We start from the raw sequence: 10,943 nt of genomic DNA, 5'->3' as shown, positions 1-10,943 counted from the left end.
CTTTGCCACTACTTTTCAGCACTTTGCCACAACTTTTCAGTACTTTGCCACACTTTTCAGCACTTTGCCACTACCTTTCAGTACTTTGCCACTGCTTTTCAGAACTTTGCCACAACTTTTCAGTTCTTTGCCACAACTTTTCAGTACTTTGCCACACTTTTCAGTACTTTGCCACACTTTTAAGTACATTTCCACGACTTTGCCACAACTTTTCAATACTTTGCCACACTTTTCAGCACTTTGCCACAACAATTCAGTACTTTGCCATGACTTTGCCACAACTTTTCCGTACTTTGCCACAATTTTCAGTACTTTGCCACGACTTTGCCACAACTTTGCAGTACTTTGCCACTGCTTTTCAGTACTTTGCCACTACTTTTCAGCACTTTGCCACAACTTTTCTGTACTTTGCCATACTTTTCAGCACTTTGTCACTATTTTTCAGTACTTTGCCACTACTTTTCATCAATTTTCCACAAATTTTCAGTACATTGCCACTACTTTTCAGCACTTTGCCACAACTTTTCTGTACTTTGCCACGCTTTTCAGTACTTTGCCACGACTTTGCCACAACTTTTCAGTACTTTGCCACAATTTTCAGCACTTTGCCACTACTTTTCAGTACTTTGCCACTACTTTTCAGCTCTTTGCCACAACTTTTCAGTAATTTGCCACTACTTTTCAGCACTTTGCCACAACTTTTCAGTACTTGGCCACACTTTTCAGTACTTTGCCACACTTTTCAGCACTTTGCCACAACTTTTCAGTACTTTGCCACTACTTTTCAGCACTTTGCCACAACTTTTCAGTACTTTGCTACACTTTTCAGCACTTTGCCACTACCTTTCAGTACTTTGCCACTGCTTTTCAGAACTTTGCCACAACTTTTCAGTTCTTTGCCACAACTTTTCAGTACTTTGCCACACTTTTCAGTACTTTGCCACACTTTTAAGTACTTTTCCACGACTTTGCCACAACTTTTCAATACTTTGCCACACTTTTCAGCACTTTGCCACAACAATTCAGTACTTTGCCATGACTTTGCCACAACTTTTCCGTACTTTGCCACAATTTTCAGTACTTTGCCACGACTTTGCCACAACTTTGCAGTACTTTGCCACCATTTTCATTACTTTGCAACTGATTTTCAGTACTTTGCCACTAATTTTCAGCACTTTGCCACAAATTTTCAGTACCTTGCACACTTTTCAGCACTTTGCCACTACTTTTCAGTACTTTGCCACTACTTTTCAGCACTTTGCCACGATTTGCCACAACTTTTCAGTACTTTGCCACACTTTTCAGTACATTGCCACTACTTTTCAGCACTTTGCCACAACTTTTCTGTACTTTGCCACGCTTTTCAGTACTTTGCCACGATTTTGCCACAACTTTTCAGTACTTTGCCACAATTTTCAGCACTTTGCCACTACTTTTCAGTACTTTGCCACTACTTTTCAGCTCTTTGCCACAACTTTTCTGTAATTTGCCACTACTTTTCAGCACTTTGCCACAACTTTTCAGTACTTGGCCACACTTTTCAGGACTTTGCCACACATTTCAGTACTTTGACACTACTTTTCAGCACTTTGCCACAACTTTTCTGTACTTTGCCACACTTTTCAGTTCTTTGCCACGACTTTGCCACAACTTTTCAGTACTTTGCCACACTTTTCAGTACTTTGCCACTGCTTTTCAGTACTTTGCCACTACTTTTCAGCACTTTGCCACAACTTTTCTGTACTTTGCCATACTTTTCAGCACTTTGTCACTATTTTTCAGTACTTTGCCACTACTTTTCATCAATTTTCCACAAATTTTCAGTACATTGCCACTACTTTTCAGCACTTTGCCACAACTTTTCTGTACTTTGCCACGCTTTTCAGTACTTTGCCACGACTTTGCCACAACTTTTCAGTACTTTGCCACAATTTTCAGCACTTTGCCACTACTTTTCAGTACTTTGCCACTACTTTTCAGCTCTTTGCCACAACTTTTCAGTAATTTGCCACTACTTTTCAGCACTTTGCCACAACTTTTCAGTACTTGGCCACACTTTTCAGGACTTTGCCACACATTTCAGTACTTTGACACTACTTTTCAGCACTTTGCCACAACTGTTCTGTACTTTGCCACACTTTTCAGTACTTTGCCACGACTTTGCCACAACTTTTCAGTACTTTGCCACACTTTTCAGTACTTTGCCACTGCTTTTCAGTACTTTGCCACTACTTTTCAGCACTTTGCCACAACTTTTCAGTACTTTGCTATACTTTTCAGCACTTTGTCACTATTTTTCAGTACTTTGCCACTACTTTTCAGCAATTTGCCACAACTTTTCAGTACTTTGCCACACTTTTCAGTACTTTGCCTCTACTTTTCAGCACTTTGCCACAACTTGTCAGTACTTTGCCACACTTTTCAGTACTTTGCCATGACTTTGCCCCAACTTTTCAGTACTTTGCCACACTTTTCAGTACTTTGCCACTGCTTTTCAGTACTTTGCCACGAATTTTCAGCACTTTGCCACAACTTTTCAGTACTTTGCCACTACTTTTCAGCACTTTGCCACAACTTTTCAGTACTTTGCCACACTTTTCAGCACTTTGCCACTACCTTTCAGTACTTTGCCACTGCTTTTCAGAACTTTGCCACAACTTTTCAGTTCTTTGCCACAACTTTTCAGTACTTTGCCACACTTTTCAGTACTTTGCCACACTTTTAAGTACTTTTCCACGACTTTGCCACAACTTTTCAATACTTTGCCACACTTTTCAGCACTTTGCCACAACAATTCAGTACTTTGCCATGACTTTGCCACAACTTTTCCGTACTTTGCCACAATTTTCAGTACTTTGCCACGACTTTGCCACAACTTTGCAGTACTTTGCCACCATTTTCATTACTTTGCAACTGATTTTCAGTACTTTGCCACTAATTTTCAGCACTTTGCCACACATTTTCAGTACCTTGCACACTTTTCAGCACTTTGCCACTACTTTTCAGTACTTTGCCACTACTTTTCAGCACTTTGCCACGATTTGCCACAACTTTTCAGTACTTTGCCTCACTTTTCAGTACATTGCCACTACTTTTCAGCACTTTGCCACAACTTTTCTGTACTTTGCCACGCTTTTCAGTACTTTGCCACGATTTTGCCACAACTTTTCAGTACTTTGCCACAATTTTCAGCACTTTGCCACTTCTTTTCAGTACTTTGCCACTACTTTTCAGCTCTTTGCCACAACTTTTCTGTAATTTGCCACTACTTTTCAGCACTTTGCCACAACTTTTCAGTACTTGGCCACACTTTTCAGGACTTTGCCACACATTTCAGTACTTTGACACTACTTTTCAGCACTTTGCCACAACTTTTCTGTACTTTGCCACACTTTTCAGTTCTTTGCCACGACTTTGCCACAACTTTTCAGTACTTTGCCACACTTTTCAGTACTTTGCCACTGCTTTTCAGTACTTTGCCACTACTTTTCAGCACTTTGCCAAAACTTTTCTGTACTTTGCCATACTTTTCAGCACTTTGTCACTATTTTTCAGTACTTTGCCACTACTTTTCAGCAATTTTCCACAAATTTTCAGTACATTGCCACTACTTTTCAGCACTTTGCCACAACTTTTCTGTATTTTGCCACGCTTTTCAGTACTTTGCCACGACTTTGCCACAACTTTTCAGTACTTTGCCACAATTTTCAGCACTTTGCCACTACTTTTCAGTACTTTGCCACTACTTTTCAGCTCTTTGCCACAACTTTTCAGTAATTTGCCACTACTTTTCAGCACTTTGCCACAACTTTTCAGTACTTGGCCACACTTTTCAGGACTTTGCCACACATTTCAGTACTTTGACACTACTTTTCAGCACTTTGCCACAACTGTTCTGTACTTTGCCACACTTTTCAGTACTTTGCCACGACTTTGCCACAACTTTTCAGTACTTTGCCACACTTTTCAGTACTTTGCCACTGCTTTTCAGTACTTTGCCACTACTTTTCAGCACTTTGCCACAACTTTTCAGTACTTTGCTATACTTTTCAGCACTTTGTCACTATTTTTCAGTACTTTGCCACTACTTTTCAGCAATTTGCCACAACTTTTCAGTACTTTGCCACACTTTTCAGTACTTTGCCTCTACTTTTCAGCACTTTGCCACAACTTGTCAGTACTTTGCCACACTTTTCAGTACTTTGCCATGACTTTGCCCCAACTTTTCAGTACTTTGCCACACTTTTCAGTACTTTGCCACTGCTTTTCAGTACTTTGCCACGAATTTTCAGCACTTTGCCACAACTTTTCAGTACTTTGCCACTACTTTTCAGCACTTTGCCACAACTTTTCAGTACTTTGCCACACTTTTCAGCACTTTGCCACTACCTTTCAGTACTTTGCCACTGCTTTTCAGAACTTTGCCACAACTTTTCAGTTCTTTGCCACAACTTTTCAGTACTTTGCCACACTTTTCAGTACTTTGCCACACTTTTAAGTACTTTTCCACGACTTTGCCACAACTTTTCAATACTTTGCCACACTTTTCAGCACTTTGCCACAACAATTCAGTACTTTGCCATGACTTTGCCACAACTTTTCCGTACTTTGCCACAATTTTCAGTACTTTGCCACGACTTTGCCACAACTTTGCAGTACTTTGCCACCATTTTCATTACTTTGCAACTGATTTTCAGTACTTTGCCACTAATTTTCAGCACTTTGCCACACATTTTCAGTACCTTGCACACTTTTCAGCACTTTGCCACTAATTTTCAGTACTTTGCCACTACTTTTCAGCACTTTGCCACGATTTGCCACAACTTTTCAGTACTTTGCCACACTTTTCAGTACATTGCCACTACTTTTCAGCACTTTGCCACAACTTTTCTGTACTTTGCCACGCTTTTCAGTACTTTGCCACGATTTTGCCACAACTTTTCAGTACTTTGCCACAATTTTCAGCACTTTGCCACTACTTTTCAGTACTTTGCCACTACTTTTCAGCTCTTTGCCACAACTTTTCTGTAATTTGCCACTACTTTTCAGCACTTTGCCACAACTTTTCAGTACTTGGCCACACTTTTCAGGACTTTGCCACACATTTCAGTACTTTGACACTACTTTTCAGCACTTTGCCACAACTTTTCTGTACTTTGCCACACTTTTCAGTTCTTTGCCACGACTTTGCCACAACTTTTCAGTACTTTGCCACACTTTTCAGTACTTTGCCACTGCTTTTCAGTACTTTGCCACTACTTTTCAGCACTTTGCCAAAACTTTTCTGTACTTTGCCACAACAATTCAGTACTTTGCCATGACTTTGCCACAACTTTTCCGTACTTTGCCACAATTTTCAGTACTTTGCCACGACTTTGCCACAACTTTGCAGTACTTTGCCACCATTTTCATTACTTTGCAACTGATTTTCAGTACTTTGCCACTAATTTTCAGCACTTTGCCACACATTTTCAGTACCTTGCACACTTTTCAGCACTTTGCCACTAATTTTCAGTACTTTGCCACTACTTTTCAGCACTTTGCCACGATTTGCCACAACTTTTCAGTACTTTGCCACACTTTTCAGTACATTGCCACTACTTTTCAGCACTTTGCCACAACTTTTCTGTACTTTGCCACGCTTTTCAGTACTTTGCCACGATTTTGCCACAACTTTTCAGTACTTTGCCACAATTTTCAGCACTTTGCCACTACTTTTCAGTACTTTGCCACTACTTTTCAGCTCTTTGCCACAACTTTTCTGTAATTTGCCACTACTTTTCAGCACTTTGCCACAACTTTTCAGTACTTGGCCACACTTTTCAGGACTTTGCCACACATTTCAGTACTTTGACACTACTTTTCAGCACTTTGCCACAACTTTTCTGTACTTTGCCACACTTTTCAGTTCTTTGCCACGACTTTGCCACAACTTTTCAGTACTTTGCCACACTTTTCAGTACTTTGCCACTGCTTTTCAGTACTTTGCCATACTTTTCAGCACTTTGTCACTATTTTTCAGTACTTTGCCACTACTTTTCAGCAATTTTCCACAAATTTTCAGTACTTTGCCACTACTTTTCAGCAATTTTCCACAAATTTTCAGTACATTGCCACTACTTTTCAGCACTTTGCCACAACTTTTCTGTATTTTGCCACGCTTTTCAGTACTTTGCCACGACTTTGCCACAACTTTTCAGTACTTTGCCACAATTTTCAGCACTTTGCCACTACTTTTCAGTACTTTGCCACTACTTTTCAGCTCTTTGCCACAACTTTTCAGTAATTTGCCACTACTTTTCAGCACTTTGCCACAACTTTTCAGTACTTGGCCACACTTTTCAGGACTTTGCCACACATTTCAGTACTTTGACACTACTTTTCAGCACTTTGCCACAACTGTTCTGTACTTTGCCACACTTTTCAGTACTTTGCCACGACTTTGCCACAACTTTTCAGTACTTTGCCACACTTTTCAGTACTTTGCCACTGCTTTTCAGTACTTTGCCACTACTTTTCAGCACTTTGCCACAACTTTTCAGTACTTTGCTATACTTTTCAGCACTTTGTCACTATTTTTCAGTACTTTGCCACTACTTTTCAGCAATTTGCCACAACTTTTCAGTACTTTGCCACACTTTTCAGTACTTTGCCTCTACTTTTCAGCACTTTGCCACAACTTGTCAGTACTTTGCCACACTTTTCAGTACTTTGCCATGACTTTGCCCCAACTTTTCAGTACTTTGCCACACTTTTCAGTACTTTGCCACTGCTTTTCAGTACTTTGCCACGAATTTTCAGCACTTTGCCACAACTTTTCAGTACTTTGCCACACTTTTCAGTACTTTGCCACAACTTTTCAGTAATTTGCCACTACTTTTCAGCACTTTGCCACAACTTTTCAGTACTTGGCCACACTTTTCAGGACTTTGCCACTCATTTCAGTACTTTGACACTACTTTTCAGCACGTTGCCACAACTTTTCTGTACTTTGCCACACTTTTCAGTACTTTGCCATACTTTTCAGCACTTTGTCACTATTTTTCAGTACTTTGCCACTACTTTTCAGCAATTTGCCACAACTTTTCAGTACTCTGCCACACTTTTCAGTACTTTGCCTCTACTTTTCAGCACTTTGCCACAACTTGTCAGTACTTTGCCACGACTTTGCCACAACTTTTCAGTACTTTGCCACACTTTTCAGTACTTTGCCACTGCTTTTCAGTACTTTGCCACTAATTTTCAGCACTTTGCCACAACTTTTCAGTACTTTGCCACACTTTTCAGTACTTTGCCACACTTTTCAGTACTTTGCAACTACTTTTCAGCACTTTGCGCAACTTTTCTGAACTTTGCCACGCTTTTCAGTACTTTGCCACGACTTTGCCACACTTTTCAGTACTTTGCCACACTTTTCAGTACTTTGCAACTACTTTTCAGCACTTTGCGCAACTTTTCTGAACTTTGCCACGCTTTTCAGTACTTTGCCACGACTTTGCCACAACTTTTCAGTACTTTGCCACACTTTTCAGCACTTTGCCACTACTTTTCAGCACTTTGCCACAACTTTGCAGTACTTTGCCACACTTTTCAGTACTTTGCCACGACTTTGCCACAACTTTTGAGTACTTTGCCACTGCTTTTCAATAATTTGCCACTACTTTTCAGCACTTTGCCACAACTTTTCATTACTATGCCACTACTTTTCATCACTTTGCCACACTATTCAACACTTTGCCACTGCTTTTCAGTACTTTGCCACTACTTTTCAGCACTTTGCCACAACTTTTCAGTAATTGGCCACACTTTTCAGGACTTTGCCACACTTTTCAGGACTTTGCCACACTTTTCAGTACTTTGCCACTACTTTTCAGCACTTTGCCACAACTTTTCAGTACTTTGCCACGACTTTGCCACAACTTTTCAGTACTTTGCCACACTTTTCAGTACTTTGCCACTGCTTTTCAGTACTTTACAACTAATTTTCAGTACTTTGCCACAACTTTTCAGTACTTTGCCACACATTTCAGCACTTTGCCTCTATTTTTCAGTACTTTGCCACTACTTTTCAGCACTTAGCCACGACTTTGCCACAAGTTTTCAATACTTTGCCACACTTTTCAGTACTTTGCCTCTACTTTTCAGCACCTTGCCACAACTTTTCTGTACTTTGCCACACTTTTCAGTACTTTGCCACTGCTTTTCAGTACTTTGCCACTACTTTTCAGCACTTTGCCACAACTTTTCAGTACTTTGCCATACTTTTCAGCACTTTGTCACTATTTTTCAGTACTTTGCCACTACTTTTCAGCAATTTGCCACAACTTTTCAGTACGTAACCACACTTTTCAGTACTTTGCCTCTACTTTTCAGCACTTTGCCACAACTTGTCAGTACTTTGCCACACTTTTCAGTACTTTGCCACGACTTTGCCACAACTTTTCAGTACTTTGCCACACTTTTCAGTACTTTGCCACTGCTTTTCATTACTTTGCCACTATTTTTCAGCACTTTGCCCCAACTTTTCAGTACTTTGCCACACTTTTCAGTACTTTGCCACTGCTTTTCAGTACTTTGCCACTAATTTTCAGCACTTTGCCACAACTTTTCAGTACTTTGCCACACTTTTCAGTACTTTGCCACAACTTTTCAGTAATTTGCCACTACTTTTCAGCACTTTGCCACAACTTTTCAGTACTTGGCCACACTTTTCAGGACTTTGCCTCACATTTCAGTACTTTGACACTACTTTTCAGCACGTTGCCACAACTTTTCTGTACTTTGCCACACTTTTCAGTACTTTGCCATACTTTTCAGCACTTTGTCACTATTTTTCAGTACTTTGCCACTACTTTTCAGCAATTTGCCACAACTTTTCAGTACTCAGCCACACTTTTCAGTACTTTGCCTCTACTTTTCAGCACTTTGCCACAACTTGTCAGTACTTTGCCACGACTTTGCCACAACTTTTTCAGTACTTTGCCACACTTTTCAGTACTTTGCCACTGCTTTTCAGTACTTTGCCACTAATTTTCAGCACTTTGCCACAACTTTTCAGTACTTTGCCACACTTTTCAGTACTTTGCCACACTTTTCAGTACTTTGCAACTACTTTTCAGCACTTTGCGCAACTTTTCTGTACTTTGCCACGCTTTTCAGTACTTTGCCACGACTTTGCCACAACTTTTTAGTACTTTGCCACACTTTTCAGCACTTTGCCACTACTTTTCAGTACTTTGCCACTACTTTTCAGCACTTTGCCACAACTTTGCAGTACTTTGCCACACTTTTCAGTACTTTGCCACGACTTTGCCACAACTTTTGAGTACTTTGCCACTGCTTTTCAATAATTTGCCACTACTTTTCAGCACTTTGCCACAACTTTTCATTACTATGCCACTACTTTTCATCACTTTGCCACACTTTTCAACACTTTGCCACTGCTTTTCAGTACTTTGCCACTACTTTTCAGCACTTTGCCACAACTTTTCAGTACTTTGCCACGACTTTGCCACAACTTTTCAGTACTTTGCCACACTTTTCAGTACTTTGCCACTGCTTTTCAGTACTTTACAACTAATTTTCAGTACTTTGCCACAACTTTTAGTACTTTGCCACACTTTTCAGCACTTTGCCTCTATTTTTCAGTACTTTGCCACTACTTTTCAGCACTGAGCCACGACTTTGCCACAAGTTTTCAATACTTTGCCACACTTTTCAGTACTTTGTCTCTACAATTCAGCACCTTGCCACAACTTTTCTGTACTTTGCCACACTTTTCAGTACATTGCCACGACTTTGCCACAACTTTTCAGTACTTTGCCACACTTTTCAGTACTTTGCCACTGCTTTTCAGTACTTTGCCACTACTTTTCAGCACTTTGCCACAACTTTTCAGTACTTTGCCATACTTTTCAGCACTTTGTCACTATTTTTCAGTACTTTGCCACTACTTTTCAGCAATTTGCCACAACTTTTCAGTACTTAACCACACTTTTCAGTACTTTGCCTCTACTTTTCAGCACTTTGCCACAACTTGTCAGTACTTTGCCACACTTTTCAGCACTTTGCCACGACTTTGCCACAACTTTTCAGTACTTTGCCACACTTTTCAGTACTTTGCCACTGCTTTTCAGTACTTTGCCACTAATTTTCAGCACTTTGCCACAACTTTTCAGTACTTTGCCACACTTTTCAGCACTTTGCCACTACTTGTCAGTACTTTGCCACTACTTTTCAGCACTTTGTCACTATTTTTCAGTACTTTGCCACTACTTTTCAGCAATTTGCCACAACTTTTCAGTACTTAACCACACTTTTCAGTACTTTGCCTCTACTTTTCAGCACTTTGCCACAACTTGTCAGTACTTTGCCACACTTTTCAGCACTTTGCCACGACTTTGCCACAACTTTTCAGTACTTTGCCACACTTTTCAGTACTTTGCCACTGCTTTTCAGTACTTTGCCACTAATTTTCAGCACATTGCCGCAACTTTTCTGTACTTTGCCACGCTTTTCAGTGCTTTGCCACGACTTTGCCACAACTTTTCAGTTCTTTGCCACACTTTTCAGCACTTTGCCACTACTTTTCAGTACTTTGCCACTACTTTTCAACACATTGCCACAACTTTGCAGTACTTTGCCACACTTTTCAGTACTTTGCCACGACTTTGCCACAACTTTTGAGTACTTTGCACTGCTTTTCAGTACTTTGCCACTACTTTTCAGCACTTTGCCACAACTTTTCATTACTATGCCACTACTTTTCATCACTTTGCCGCACTTTTCAACACTTGGCCACTGCTTTTCAGTACTTTGCCACTACTTTTCAGCACTTTGCCACAACTTTTCAGTAATTGGCCACACTTTTCAGGACTTTGCCACACTTTTCAGGACTTTGCCACACTTTTCAGTACTTTGCCACTACTTTTCAGCACTTTGTC

The sequence above is a fragment of the Saccoglossus kowalevskii genome, unplaced genomic scaffold, assembly GCF_978046115.1.
Source record: "Saccoglossus kowalevskii unplaced genomic scaffold, keSacKowa6.1 SCAFFOLD_24, whole genome shotgun sequence".
NCBI classification, from domain to species: Eukaryota; Metazoa; Hemichordata; class Enteropneusta; family Harrimaniidae; genus Saccoglossus; species Saccoglossus kowalevskii.
Note: the sequence above shows the minus strand (reverse complement) of the source record.